The 15,943-nt window shown below is 40.7% G+C and overlaps 1 protein-coding gene across 2 annotated transcripts in view; it reads left to right on the forward strand.

Annotated features, from left to right (window-relative positions):
* rcan2 (regulator of calcineurin 2) overlaps positions 1–15,943 on the forward strand; it is a 378,528-nt gene that overhangs the window by 41,509 nt on the left and 321,076 nt on the right. The gene's annotated exons all lie outside the window — the stretch shown is intronic.

Consider the following 15,943-nt stretch of genomic DNA (forward strand, 5'->3'; position numbering starts at 1 on the left):
TGTGGTGTAAGCCATATTGTTTGTCTATAGTTAATTTTCACACTATAAATATCAAAGCTATACAGTACTCTATCACTCTTATCATTATCAGATTTTTAATCAACGTGTAGATTAGTGCTCTTTTTGAAACTGCAACTTGACTTTTTATCTTTTTCTCTTCTCTGTGCAGACCATTCATTTTTGTCTGCCCTACATGCTCTTCGTATGTCCCTACTTTGTTGCATTTTCTGCAAGTTTTGCTTTTAAATCTGCATTTATTTGGTATGTGTGAGCCCCTGCCACAATAGTAACACAATTTGTTTGGCCAGGCTGGTTTCTATTTAGATACTACAATTTTATTCAAGCTCACTTTCGTTCCTGACTGCAACTCAATTGTATCTCTGTCTGCAGTTTCCATTGAAACGGTGATTGCAGCTGCTGGTTTTGAACACAAGTTGTGCTTCAATTAGGAGCCATTTTTAGATGTCTTCTTTTAAGATTCCACAAGCTAACCGATCTCTGAGTGTAGCATTAAGCCCATTGCTGAACTGATTGTGCTCAGGCAATCTCTCCAATTCAGCTACGTACGCTGAAATAGTCTCCCCTTCTTTTTGATTCTGCTTTTGCAATCAACAATGGCTTCAGTTCTAAGTGTGTCTGCATCAGTTTTACAAACTCAGCAAAGGTCAAATGTGCTGGTTTGGTTAGAGCAGTTGAACTTCAAAGCAAACTATATGTCTTTAAACCCAGTGCACTTAGCAAAATTGGTACTCGTTTCTCATTGGCTATTTAATTTGCTTAACAATATTGCTGAATTAGCTCAGAATACATATTTCATTTATCTTTGTGTAATCACACGTGTCAATTTCTCTGATGCAGCCAGTCCTTTCTACTTGTTTTACATGATTATTATCACCTGGTACTCATTCCTATGAACTCATGAATCCTTCCTTTTTCTTTATGAATCCATAACTGCCTTACATTTACTGCCTTTTTTAACTCGACCGTGTCTTCCCTTCCAAGGAACATGTGCTGCGCTGTTTTTTAAAACTCATCTGTTCTTGTCCGTGCTTTTCTTTGAACTCGAATGTCTTGCCACACCTGAACGATTTGGTAGCCCTCTCGAGTTCATTTAAAAAATACCTCATCAGTAATGTTATGTTTATAACTTCAAATCATTGAGCTAATTCAAAGGAAGACATGGGAGTCTGAAAATGCAGGTCTAACTTAAGGTTTACTTTAAGCGAGGTGTGTATGTACCACGTGGTAGCATGATAATATATGCAATTAATATATTTTTACATATAACCCATAATTAATTATTTAAATGAATGAGAATGCCTAATCAAACTACATATATACATACACACACACACACACACACACACACACATATATATATATATATATATACACACACATATATATATACACACACACACACATATATATACACACACACACACACACATATAAATTACTCAAATATTACTTAAATATTAAATACACAGCGTATGCCATAATGATTAGCCATCTACCAAGTACGAAAACTCCTCCACCTTTTTATCTCCCCTCCTTTAAGATGCTGCTTGACAGAAGATGTTTTATCAAGCTTTGAGTCACCTTCCAGTGGCTTATGTGAGTTGCTATCACACCTGGTTTGATAATGTTTCTGTGAAGTGGCTTGCAATGTTTTATGGTGCTAAAGGTACAAGGGAGAGGCCAAAGACTGCAGATGCTGGAATCTGGAGCAATAAATAATGTGCTGGAGAATTGAGTGCGTCAAATCGGGGGAAAGGAATCGTTGATGTTTCGGGTCAATTCCACTTGAAACAAAGGCAATTTATTTCCCTCTGCAGCTGTTGCTCAACCTGAAGTTCCTCTGGCAAATTATTTGTTCATATAATGCAATTTGTTGGTGATATTTGAAGTCATGTACTTTATTCAGCAGTACATCATTTTCCCAATTGATAAACCTATATTGTACCAATATTTTGGTATTGTAGTTTTTGAATTTTTGAATTAAAATAATATAAAACTTACATAAAAGTTTACAAGATTGAATAAATTAATGAATTGGTTAATTGGTCATTGTAAATTGTCCTGTGTTTAAGCTCGTGTTAAGTAGGTAGGTTGGTGTGTGGTGTGGCTGGCAGGACCTGTTCTGTGCTGTATCTCATTTGTTCATTATCAAGTCAAGTGAAGTTTATTATCATTTAACTACATACATGTATATAATGTATTGACTGACAAACTTAAGTCTCATCCATTTCTTTGTTCATTTTTATCCAACATTCGTCAAACCAGTATCCGGTGGGCATTGAGATACTACTTTTGTACGAAGGGGTGTGAAAACCAAAGAAGTTGAACAACACATGTTCAACATGGATTGGGAGCAGGAGTAGTCCACTCAGCCCCTAGAACCTGGTCTGCCATTTATTTGATATCTCCAAAATGTTCTTCTACTGGCATTCTCTCCACTTCATTTTGAGTCCAGTAATACTCCTTTTCTTACTGGCCTACCAAAGCACTGGTCAAAAATCTCTTCTAGACACCCCTCAAAAGTTTTGTTTCCTCTGAGCCTTTTTTGCTAAGACAATCTCAGAAAATAATTGGGAAATTGAAATCTTCCAGTACAATAACTCTAGTTTTGTTGCATCTCTGTGATATCTAATGGCTCGTTGCAAGCTGCACACTGCAGAACTACTCATTATATACTCATCATCCTATTATAATTATTATACTCGTTTATCTAAGTTCTATGGCTCTATGAATTACTAATAATGTTTTTTTTAAAATCTGTGACTATAACACTTTATAATGCATTCTGTTATTGTTTTCTCTTGTACAACCTCAATGTATGGTTCTAACAAAATGACCTGAATGCATGGCATGCAAGACAACATTTTTCACTGTACCTCAGTACATGTGACAATAATAAACCAATTTACCAATTTCAAACCTCAGTATTGTGCTTTTTTTGTGCTGCGTCGGATCTGGAGAAGCAGTTATTTCATTCCCCTTTATTCTTGCATCCTTGTAATGACATTAAATAATCTTTAATCTTTTGAAGTTACAGAAATGAGTACCTGACCCCCTAACAGTAGAATCCCTTACAACTATTTCTACTCCTCTCTTCATTAGCCACCCCCATCTTAGTTTTCTGATTTACTTGCTGGACTTGTTATATAGTTTCTGCAAAGTTTCTTAATTTGCTTTAATGTTGTGAGGCAATTAGTAATTATTGTCAGTGCAACATTTGTAGATAAAACACAGGTTTTAGTGCTTACCGATGGGGAATTCCAACTGAGTAACTACTCACTGTTATTCTTCTGCATCATGTTGAACGCCACTGCTGTATCCACACTGTCCATGACCCTTTAACCCCATGGACCATACCTTGGTAACGCTATATCCTAATGGTACTGCGCACTTCAAACAATTTCAGAGTACTTTTCTGAAATCAGTTATTTTAAAGTGATTCCAAGTACAAATATTACATATTAGAAATTGTCTTCTCTGGCAAGGAATTTTCACCAAGAACGTTCAAAGAACATTAAGACATTCTGTAATTTATCTCCAAATAATTGCAACAAACAGCCTGTTGTCTTTAATTTAAAATTAACTAATTGTACAAGGATGTTGTTGAATTGAGCTTTTCATTATTGTCTACATAGACACTGACAGCTATTGAATATTTGAATAAGGTTTATCCAGCAATTATAATTTGGAAGACTGGGCGTTAGAATCTCAGCACAGTGTTAATCTGGGGCTGAACTGTGGCGATGAGTTAGCTTTCTGTAACCAAGTAGGGTTAAATAATAACCAAAATTTCTTTCTTCAGTGTGAAGTGTTGGTATTCTTTCATTCAACTAATTCAATTTGGTTTATTAAGAATGCCAAGAATAAGATTTAGTGATTCTGTAAATAGCTGTGGTTTTACATCACAGTACCTAGCATTTCCATATCGTAAGTTAATTTTGCAAACACTAGCTGTGAAAATTGATGTTTAAAATGAAAACTGCACAGATTGCTCAATCGCCCCAGGAATAAAGTTGCATATTTTCTTCTCTGTGGGAATGATCTGTTCCTTAGTGAAAAGTTTGTCAGGAGGAGAATTATTTTACAACTGAATAATGTTTGCTATGGGTGAGAGATAAAGTATTTAGTGCATTTCTATATGCCATATAATGAATGACTTCATAATTACACTTTTTTTTGAAATTATTATGGCCTGGCAGAATTTCATAATCATATATTGCAAAGCCTAACATGGCCAAACTAACAAATATAAGAGTTTTAAAAACAAGTAAAGGCCTTTAGAATTGATGAAGCTTTATTTCTTTGCATGAATCAGTTGCATTTATGTATGCTGTGTTGCATTCCTCATACCCTACTGACGTTTATAAATTTGCTTTCCAAAAACTGTTCATGCTGTCTTCTTCACGAGCCTTATCCAATGATTTACTGAAAATTCTTCAATCACTTGACTTAAAATGCATTGTCAACACTCCATTCTCAAATAGTTGATTCTTGCCTCTTGATATTTCAATTGATCAGCATAATGAACAGTTATCCTTGACCTGTTTCATCATTTTCTCTAATATCATTGTAAGTATGTAAATACACTGACCTGATCTGAGATGACTGACCATTGACAGCTATTTAGTGTTGTTGGTCAGCTCAGCCTAGATCTCCATGGGTGCCTGGCCACCCATGGCATTTATAGAGGCATCCAATTTCCTGATGGGTTGTTGGGCTCACCAGTCCATCTGCCCCCCCTCCCCCCCAGCTTTAGGCCAGTGCTGGCAGGCACGCAAACCACGACTACTTTCATTTAAAAGGGACTCTGATAAAAGGTTAGTGCAGGTAAGCGTCTGTTTTTTTTCTCATTAATATTTCTAATTATTCAAATCTGCTTGGGTAGCTGTTAATTGTCTATAACCATCAGGGATACTTAAAAATAATTTAAAAGTCGTTAACTGTGCTAAGCTGACAATGGCTTACAGTCACAAGAGATCCAAAGCAAGACACACAAAATGTTGGAGGATCTCAGCAGACCAGGCGGCATCTATGGAAAAGAGTGAATAGATGTTTACTATTTTCTGATGACCAGCTTTCCAGTCCTGATGAGGGGTCTCAGCCTGAAACATCAACTGTTTTCTCTTTTCCGTAGATACTGCCTGGCTTGCTGAGTTCCTTCCGCATTTTGTGCGTGTTACAATGGTTTACAGTGCCTTCTGGGGTGTGGTCTCAGAATTCACAGCCTGAAACCCGCTTGCTGTCGTAGTCCACTCCATCTTTTGTGGGTTGTCTGGGCTGCACTCTCAGCTTTCAGCATCTGCAGGCGGGCAGGCACATGTCAGAGACACCCCGATCGGGCTGCGTCCAGCATCGGTCATTCCCTCTAGTATTCTCCATTTCACAAGAAACAAGTCTCACCTATTTAATCAAATTTTAAATCCCTGATACCTGGCATCATGGTGTTTGTTTACTCTCCTGAGCCACTATTTCTGCACTTACTTCCTGCCTGCTAACTTTATTTCTTGTTGTATTCATCTTTTGGTTGCATTGTTGAGTTAACTTTTCCATTATAAATTCTTTTTTCCCAGTTCCTACTTAGAACATAGAATAATACAGCACAGTACAGGCCCTTCGGCCCACAATGTTGTGCCAACCCTCAAACCCTGCCTCCCATATAAGCCCCCACCTTAACTTCCTCCATATACCTGTCTAGTAGTCTCTTAAATTTCACGAGTGTATCTGCCTCCACCACTGACTCAGGCAGTGCATTCCACGCACCAACAACTCTCTGAGTAAAAAACCTATCTCTAATATCCCCCTTGAACTATCCCCCTTACCTTAAAGCCATGTCCTCTTGTATTGAGCAGTGGTGCTCTGGGGAAGAGGCACTGGCTATCCACTCTATCTATTCCTCTTATTATCTTGTACACCTCTATCATGTCTCCTCTCATCCTCCTTCTCTCCAAAGAGTAAAGCCCTAGCTCCCTTAATCTCTGATCATAATGCATACTTTCTAAACCAGGCAGCATCCTGGTAAATCTCCTCTGTACCCTTAATGCTTCGACATCCTTCCTATAGTGAGGTGACCAGAACTGGACACAGTACTCCAAGTGTGGCCTAACCAGAGTTTTATAGAGCTGCATCATTACATCGCGACTCTTAAACTCTATCCCTCGACTTATGAAAGCTAACACCCCATAAGCTTTCTTAACTACCCTATCCACCTGTGAGGCAACTTTCAGGGATCTGTGGACATGTACCCCCAGATCTCTCTGCTCCTCCACACTACCAAGTATCCTGCCATTTACTTTGTACTCTGCCTTGGAGTTTGTCCTTCCAAAGTGTACCACCTCACACTTCTCCCGGTTGAACTCCATCTGCCACTTCTCAGCCCACTTCTGCATCCTATCGATGTCTCTCTGCAATCTTTGACAATCCTCTACACTATCTACAACACCACCAACCTTTGTTTCGTCTGCAAACTTGCCAACCCACCCTTCTACCCCCACATCCAGGTCGTTAATAAAAATCACGAAAAGTAGAGGTCCCAGAACAGATCCTTGTGGGACACCACTAGTCACAATCCTCCAATCTGAATGTACTCCCTCCACCACCATCCTCTGCCTTCTGCAGGCAAGCCAATTCTGAATCCATCTGGCCAAACTTCCCTGGATTCCATGCCTTCTAACTTTCTGAATAAGCCTACCATGTGGAACCTTGTCAAATGCCTTACTAAAATCCATACAGATCACATCCACTGCACTACCCTCATCTATATGCCTGGTCACCTCCTCAAAGAACTCTATCAGGCTTGTTAGACACGATCTGCCCTTCACCAAGCCATGCTGACTCTCCCTGATCAGACCATGATTCTCTAAATGTCTATAGATCCTATCTCTAAGAATCTTTTCCAACAGCTTTCCCACCACAGACGTAAGGCTCACTGGTCTATAATTACCCGGACTATCCCTACTACCTGTTTTGAACAAGGGGACAACATTCGCCTCCCTCCAATCCTCCGGTACCATTCCCATGGACAACGAGGACATAAAGATCCTAGCCAGAGGCTCAGCAATCTCTTCTCTCGCCTCGTGGAGCAGCCTGGGGAATATTCCGTCAGGTCCCGGGGACTTAGCTGTCTTAATGTTTTTTAACAACTCCAATACCTCCTCTCCCTTAATATCAACATGCTCCAAAACATCAACCTCACTCATATTGTCCTCACCATCATCAAGTTCCCTCTCATTGGTGCATACCGAAGAGAAGTATTCATTGAGGACCACGCTCACTTCCACAGCCTCCAGGCACATCTTCCCACCTTTATCTCTAATCGGTCCTACCTTCACTCCTGTCATCCTTTTTTTCTTCACATAATTGAAGAACGCCTTGGGGTTTTCCTTTACCCTACTCGCCAAAGCCTTCTCATGCCCCCTTCTTGCTCTTCTCAGCCCCTTCTTAAGCTCCTTTCTTGCTTCCCTATATTCCTCAATAGACCCATCTGATCCTTGCTTCCTAAACCTCATGTATGCTGCCTTCTTCCACCTGACTAGATTTTCCATCTCACTTGTCACCCATGGTTCCTTCACCCTACCATTCTTTACCTTCCTCACCGGGACAAATTTATCCCTTACATCCCGCAAGAGATCTCTAAACATCGACCACATGTCCATAGTACATTTCCCTGCAAAAACATCATCCCAATTCACACCCGCAATTTCTAGCCTGATAGCCTCATAATTTGCCTTTCCCCTGTTAAAAATTTTCCTGTCCTCTCTGATTCTGTCCTTTTCCATGATAATGCTAAAGGCCAGGGAGCGGTGGTCACTGTCCCCCAGATGCTCACCCACTGAGAGATCTGTGACCTGACCCGGTTCATGACCTAGTACTAGATCTAATATGGTATTCCCCCTGGTCGGCCTGTCAACATACTGTGACAGAAATCCATCCTGGACACACTTAACAAACTCTGCCCCATCTAAACCCTTGGAACTAATCAGGTGCCAATCAATATTAGGGAAGTTAAAGTCACCCATGATAACAACCCTGTTATTTTTGCACCTTTCCAAAATCTGCCTCCCAATCTGCTCCTCTGTACATCTGCTGCTACCAGGGGGCCTATAGAATACCCCCAGTAGAGTAACTGCTCCCTTCCTGTTCCTGACTTCCACCCATACTGACTCAAAAGAGGATCCTTCTACATTACCCACCCTTTCTGTAGCTGTAATAGTATCCCTGACCAGTAACGCCACCCCTCCTCCCCCTTTTTCCCCCTCTCTATCCCTTTTAAAGCACTGAAATCCAGGAATATTGAGGATCCATTCCTGCCCTGGTGCCAGCCAAGTCTCTGTAATGGCCACTACATCATAATTCCATGTATGTATCCAAGCTCTCAGTTCATCACCTTTGTTCCTGATGCTTCTTGCATTGAGGTACACACATTTCAGCCCTTCTTCCTTACTGTCTTTATACCGTTTATTCTGCTTCTCTTTCCTCAAAGCCTCTCAAGGCTAGTTTTCCAAGGCTGTAGTCTATCATACTTTGCTCAGGAGTATGACGAATCTCTTAAAATATTTCTTAAGAAGAGGAATAATAATAATAATTTGTCACATTTTTTTCTCAGTAATTTAATCTGGTGTCTAAAATAACTTATCCAACATATTTTAAAATCTATTTTTGTCATGGGATAGCAATGAAAACAAACAGTTGCTGATGTTTATTGAACAGTTTCAGGTATACAGTATTGCTTTATTATATTTTTATTCTTTTTTTTATTATCGCTATATTAGACATCAATCATTCAGATATTCTTAGGCTCAGACTAATTTGGAAAGGTGCACCTAGGTTACAGTGCTAAGTTGCATACCTAATATTCTAACATATTGTCTCAGTATCTCCTTTATTAATTCTTTAAGATATGATAGATTAAACAATCAGGAAGGATATTTTATTCATACAGCAAATTACAGTATCCTCTAGTATCTTCTGTCAAAATACCAGCTTGTACAAGACAAAGTCCTTAAAGGGGTGGTTTTATCAGAGGATTGATTGTAGTCCACAGGTTCTTCCTCTTCTCTTCGGTTGTCCATCGAAATCTGATGACGACGTCCACTCCTTTAACGGTGAGATCTTTGATGACTATACAGTCCTATCCTGGACCCACAAGCTCTATTGCAGGTGGGACATGTATATGTGGTAGTGGTGGCAACCATGGCTGCATTTCTCCTGGCTCTCTTCTGCTGTCTTCTGGTTGTTCTTTCCATCTCCAGAATACGAACCCCCTCCCTACACAGCTGTCACCAAGTGGTATGGTCAGAAGCAACATTCTCCAGATCCTCAGGTCTGATCTTGCAATTCCTTAAAGCATTCTTCATCTGATCCTTATAGCGCTTCTTTGGCCTTCCAGCTGAGCGTCGACCATGATGTAGCTGGCCATATGACACTCTGCAGGGTAGCCGACATGGGGACATCCTTATCACGTGCCCCAGCCACTGCAGCTGACTCTGGGTGATCATGGCCTCAATACTTCTGCAGTTGGTCTTTACAAGTATTTCAGTGTGAGGCACCCGCTCACGCCAGGTAATTCCCAGGATGTGCTGGAGGCAGCTTATGTGGAAGAGTTCCAAGGACTTGATGTGACGGCTGTAGGTTACCCAAGCTTTACAGCTATAAAGGAGGCTGGTGACACAGACCGTTTGGTATACGGCGACCTTTGTGGAGGGACGAAGGCTCCTGTTCTGAAAGACCCTACACCAAAGTCTCCCAAAGGCAGCTGATGTCTGTTTAATGCAGCTCTGGATGTCGTTGTCAATGCCACTATCCTCAGAGAGAATGCTCCCCAGATATCTGAGAGATGGCTACTGACAGCTTTTCATCACCAACAGTGAAGGCAGGTAGAGTGGGTGGGACACTGGTACTCCATTGGCAAACCACTTCTGTCTTAGTGGTGTTGACAGTCAGCCCCAATCTGCTGGATGCTCTCACCGCCACAGCAAGGACAGTCTGAAGATCCTCCGGAGTACGGGCCACAAGAGCACAGTTGTCTGCATACTGCAGCTCCAGGACCCGCTCTCTACGGAGTTTAGTGGTTGCGTGGAGCCTCCTGGTGTCAAAGAGGTTGCCATCTAATCTGACGTCCACTGCCACACCGCTGCCGTCTTCGATCTCGTTGTGGAGAAGCTTCACAGATTCACTACATATTAAACATGCTAACTTAAAAATAGCATCCAGATAGTTGTCTGTTGTGTTTTGCTTTGGCACAATGATTTCTTTGGCTGTTTCTTCCTAGAGACCTGTAGGTCTTGTATTTCTGCAAATGGTCCCCAAGCGGTTTGATCTCTTGCTGTCTCCTATCATCCTTTGGCATCAACAGCTGAGAGATTTCAATATGTTCTGCCCCTGCTGATTTTCCCAAGCTCAGTATCTTCAGCATCTCATGTTTCCTTGAGTGGTTCGGCTAAACTACATGCATTTCTCCCAGTCAATACCGAATCCTTTACCCAGTATTCTTGTAAGCATTCTCTGCAGCCTCTTCAATGCTTTTTGGAGAGGATCCGTAACAATGTGTGGACACTGTGCAACCCTCTCACTGTATTCTGGTCCGATATCCTCAGTCCAGGGTTAACAGAATGAAGAACATTCTTGGTTTGCACATAGATCAGCCTGCTTGTGTATGATATAGGCTGGGAACATAGTGACAGCTGGTAGGACTTCTGCCTCACATCTCCAACAACGCACATTCAATCTTGTCTTCTGGCTTTTGTCTGTGTGGACTTGCATGTTCTCCCTGTGACCGCATGGGTTTCCCCTGAATGCTTCAGTTTTTCCCACATCTCAAAGGTATGAGTGTTGATACTATATTGCCACTGTACTTGTGTGTAGGTGAGTGATAGAATCTGTGAGAAATTGATACGAATGTGGATCAATATAAATAGGTGCCTGATGTTCGGTGCAGATGCAGTGCGTGAAAGGGCCTTTCTCCATGCTGTGTGACGCAGCACGGTAGCGTAGTGGTTAGCACAATGCTTTATAGTACCAGTGACCTGGGTTCAATTCTCACTGACGTCTGTATTCTCACAATTCTCACTGTGATCGCATGAGGATCTTCTGGTTGTTATGGTTTCCTCCCACAGTCCAAAGATGTACCAGTTGATAGGGTCAGTTGGTCATTGTAAATTGCCCCATGATTGGGCGGGGTGGCTCGAAGGGCCAGTAGGGCCTATTCCGCACTGCATCTCAATAAATAAATGCCAGTAGATTAGGGATGGTCATTTTAAACAGGTGCCTAGGAACTTCCTTTCACAGAGGGTAGTAAATTACAAAGGTCCTCCCCCTGCAGGATTGTAGAGACTAGATCATTGGGGGTATTTAATGAGGAAGTAGATTCATATTTGAAATATTAGGGAACGGACATGAAAGCGAGTTGGCACTGATGAGGAAAGGGGGACAATGATATTACATAGAACATAAGACAGTACAGAACAGCATAGGTCTTTCAGCCCACAATGTTGTGCCGGCCTTTTAACCTACTCTAACCTTTCCCTCCTACACTGCCCTCCATTTTGATAACATCCTTGTGCATATCTAAGAGTTTCTTCAATGCTTGTAATGTATCTGCCCCTCGTCCCACTGCAGCAGGGCATTCCACGCACTTACCACCCTCTGTGTGGAGAAACTAACTTCTGTTATTGCCCTATGCCTTCCTCCAATCACCTTAAAATTAAAATCGTGGTCGCACATGTTAGCCATTCCTGCCCTAGGAAAATTCTCTGGCTGTCCACTCGATCCATGCCACTTGCCAACTTGTGACTAGATCAAACCACTTCTTTTCCTCCTTTGCTTTAAAAGGAAAAGGCCTCACTCACAGAACCTATCCTCATAAGGCATGTTCTCTAATCAAGCCAGCAAGCTGGTAGAAGGAAAAGGAAAAGGCCTCGCTCACACAACCTATGCCCATAAGGTAAGCTGGTCAATCTACTTTGCTCCCTTTATAAGGTTTCCACGTCCTTCCTATAATGAGATGATCAGAACACTCCAAGTATGGTCTAACCGGAGTTCTGTAGAGCTGCAACATTACTTCACACCTGTTGAAGTCAGTCCCTTGATTAATGAAAGCCAACACATCATTTGCCTTCTTAACACCCCTATCAACTTGCACGGTGACTTTGAGGGATCTATGGACGAGGCTGTCTGTCCCTCCAGAGTGCTAAGAATTCTGCCTTCAGAATATTAGCCATAGTCATATTGAATGGTGGATAGCAAGGGGCTGAATGCCTTACCCACCTCCTGTTTTTTTAAATACTGTATGTTTTTATATTGGGAAGATTTGTAGCCATAGCCACAGTATTTCAGAATGACTGTAAGTTCTAACATCCACTGCCCTTCAGGTACTCCGAGCCCTGCCAGTTCCCTTTGATATATTTATGGAATCTTCAATAGCACAAATTTAACAGCAAGTAATTGCTTCTTAACAAGGTTTTAACAAGTGAAGGACATCATTTGCAAGTCAGTGTTAAAATGGATTAAGTTTGATTAGTCCCAGGAGCAATTTATGGAAAGTTGGATGTGTTCGGGTTGTCCCTGGAACATGAAATACAAATCAGAAATTAAATGTTACTGAAACTAATAGGGAGCAAGAAGGCTGCTGTTTCCCTGTATGTTTACTTTTATTAATGCCACACTATTTTCATGACACGTAAGGAAGGACCACTTTGATCTGTGCCTATCAAAGTAGCAATCATTCTCTTCAGAAAAGCTATGACTGCATCTCTGTGGCAGCTTTTCAGCATTCAGTTCCATCGTGCTGCATTCACGCATTGTGCATGAAGCTGATCTGCTTGGTACATTATGGGTTTAGTTAAACATTTCCAAAAGGAACAATACAAAGTCCATTTTATGAATGAGCATGCTTCTCAGAAGCCTTGCCCAGCAAAAGATAATAAATTGTGGATGTGGTTCCATAATTTAACACCAATTAATTTTATTTATCCTTTGACATTTTAAAATATCCTGCAAGGTATTGCTAAACAAAACGTATACCGGATTTAATCCCTTGATATAAAGAGATGAAGTCATTGGGCAAAGATCTGGCAAAAAGATTGTCAATTGGGAAAATGTGAATTCATCCATTTTTTGCAGGAAAAATGAAAGGGAAGTGCAGAGGGATCTGAGTGTCCTATTGCGTGTTATGTAAAGAGCTGGTATAAAGCTATAATGAGGAAAGCTAACAGAGATGTTCATTTCCAGGTATATTGAATACAAAAGTAGGGAGGGACGTTATATACCTCAGTTACATAGGACAATAATGAAGTAATGGGTAGAGTATTGGTCTCCTTGTTTAAGGAAAGACATTAGAAGCAGTTCAGAGAGATTTTGAGGAAAAGATCGGCTGGAACGTCGACTGATCTTTTCCACGGATGCTGCCCGACCTGCTGAGTTCCTCCAGTGTGTTGTGAGTGTTGCTTTAACCCCAGCATCTGCAGATTATTTTGTGTCAGAGAGATTTTACTAGACTAATACCGGAGGGTTGTTTCATGAGGGAAGACTGAACAGGTTAGTTTATATCTACTGGAGTTTAGAAGATTGAGAGGACGTCTGATGGCACCATATAAGACCAATCCTAAAGGAGTGTAAGTTATCTTTTGTGGGAGAATCTGGAACCAGTAATCACTACTTAAGAGCAAAGAGTTGCTGATTTAAGACAGAAATGTGGTGGATTTTTTTTTCCTTTCAGTGGATTATGAGTCTTTGGAACTGACTTCTTCACGGAGGTGGAAACATCATCTTTTAATATTAAATCTGCAGAGGAGAGATTCGTGATAAGCAACTGGAGAAAGATTAGCAAGTGGTGGTTTTGAATGTGCAGTTGAGGTTACAATCAGATCAGATGGTATTACTAAATAGCAGTTTAACTCAAAAGGATCTGCAAGTGGACTACACTTGCTCCTATTTGTATATTCATATGTTCTCTTGTAGTTTTAATCTTTAGCTTCTCATCTATCACCAGAAGTACAAAGTACATTTATTATCGAAGTACATATATATCACCATATGCAACCCTGAGATTCATTTTCATTTTCTTGTGGGCATACTCAATAAATCCATGACAGAATGATAAGCATTACGGAACCAATGAAAAACCACAGCAACCTGAGCATTCAGCCAGTGTGCAAAAGACACCAAACTGAGCAAATACAAAAAGAAATAATAATAATAATTAATAAATAAACAATAAATGTTGAGAACGTGACAGGAAGAGTCCCTGAAAGTGAGTCTATAGGTTGTGGGAACATTTCACTGATGGGGCAAGTGAAGTTGAGTGGAATTGTCTCCTCTGTTTCAAAAGCCTGATAGTTGAGGGGTAGGAACTGTTCCTGAACCTGGATGGTGCAAGTCCTGAGGCTCCTGTACCTTCTTCCTGATGACAGCAGCGAGAAGAGAGCATGTCCTGGGTGGTGGAGGTCCCTGATGATGGTTGTGGCTCTCCTGTGGCACCATTGCATGCATCTACATGTACCACATACCCATTGTACCACAGAAGGCAGCTGTACATGTGAAACCTGACTTTTGTTGTGAGCAACAGTGGAAGTTTGGCTGATCTGAGAAACATCAGGCAATAATTGTAACAGCCAGTCATTACCTCAGTTTACAAGATGGTCAAAAAAGCTACAATTACATTCACAATTTATGTTTACAATATTTATATTTTAAATTATACTTTAAATTACATTTACACAGCACATGCTTGAATTGTAAATTTTAGTTTGTACGTTTATATTTATTCCAGAGCTAATGTATATGCTGACAATTAAGGACGTTTTCTTGGTGACAGTTTTGAGGTAATAAATCCAATTTAACCCAGTAGATGATAAAGTCACATGCAAACAATTTATGGAAGATATCAGTGATGGTAAACATTAACGCATTTGCAGTCAAAGTCAATAAGTATAGGTCTGTATACAGTAATCAAATGGAACTACATCCACTTTAATGCTATTAGATCTGCAGCTGCTCTTGGATTAATTCCACCATCGATATCATTGCATGTGGATTAGGAAGAATTTTCCAGAGCTTCAGAAAGTGGTTTCATTTTCAAGGTCAGGTTTTGCTATAACATGATCAGTATGCCCTGAGCAACATTGAAACTATCCCTGCTTACAAAGAGTGAGAGCTTGTGTGAACCTGTTAAACATCTTAAATTATGTGACCTGAGTGCATAAATTGACCTGTTTATGGATGTACATGGATAAAAATGGCAAATGTTTTCAGCCAGGATTTACAACGTAAGAGCACAAGAGAAAAAGAGGTGGAGTAGGTCACCAGGCCTCTCACCGTACAATATAATTATGGACAAACCGTGCTGGCCTCAACTCCTACATGCCAGTCGTACATAACCCCTCAATTCATCACTCTTTCTAATATTTATCTATCTATGCCTTGAATATTTACAGTGATCTGAGTTTCACTGCCCGCTGGTGAAGAGAATTCTGGAGATTCGTTACCCCCTGAGAAAAGAAATCAGATTTAAATGATGGACCCCTGTAACTATGTCCCACAATCCATGCTTCTCCCACTTGTAAAAACATTTCAATATCTTCCCTGTCAAGTCCCAATAAGATTTTATTGGTTTGAATAAGCTCAGCCCCCTTTCTTCTTAACCCCTTCGGACAACAAACCCAAACTGCGCAGCATCTCATATCCAAGTTGGGAAAGGATAAGTAAAAAGTATTTTGTATTCGAGTCTGCAGAAGACTTGATTCAAAAATATTTATCCTTTCTCAGCAGCAATACCTGTGTCAAGCTGCTGTTTATTGATTACAACACTATCAGTGTTCAACACCATCATCCCCTCAGTACTAAGCTTCTCGATATGGGTTGCTGTACCTCCCCCTGCAGTTGGTTTCCTCGTCAGGAAATCACAGTCAGTGTGGATCAGAAACAACAT

The sequence above is a fragment of the Mobula hypostoma genome, chromosome 2, assembly GCF_963921235.1.
Source record: "Mobula hypostoma chromosome 2, sMobHyp1.1, whole genome shotgun sequence".
NCBI lineage: Eukaryota > Metazoa > Chordata > Chondrichthyes > Myliobatiformes > Myliobatidae > Mobula > Mobula hypostoma.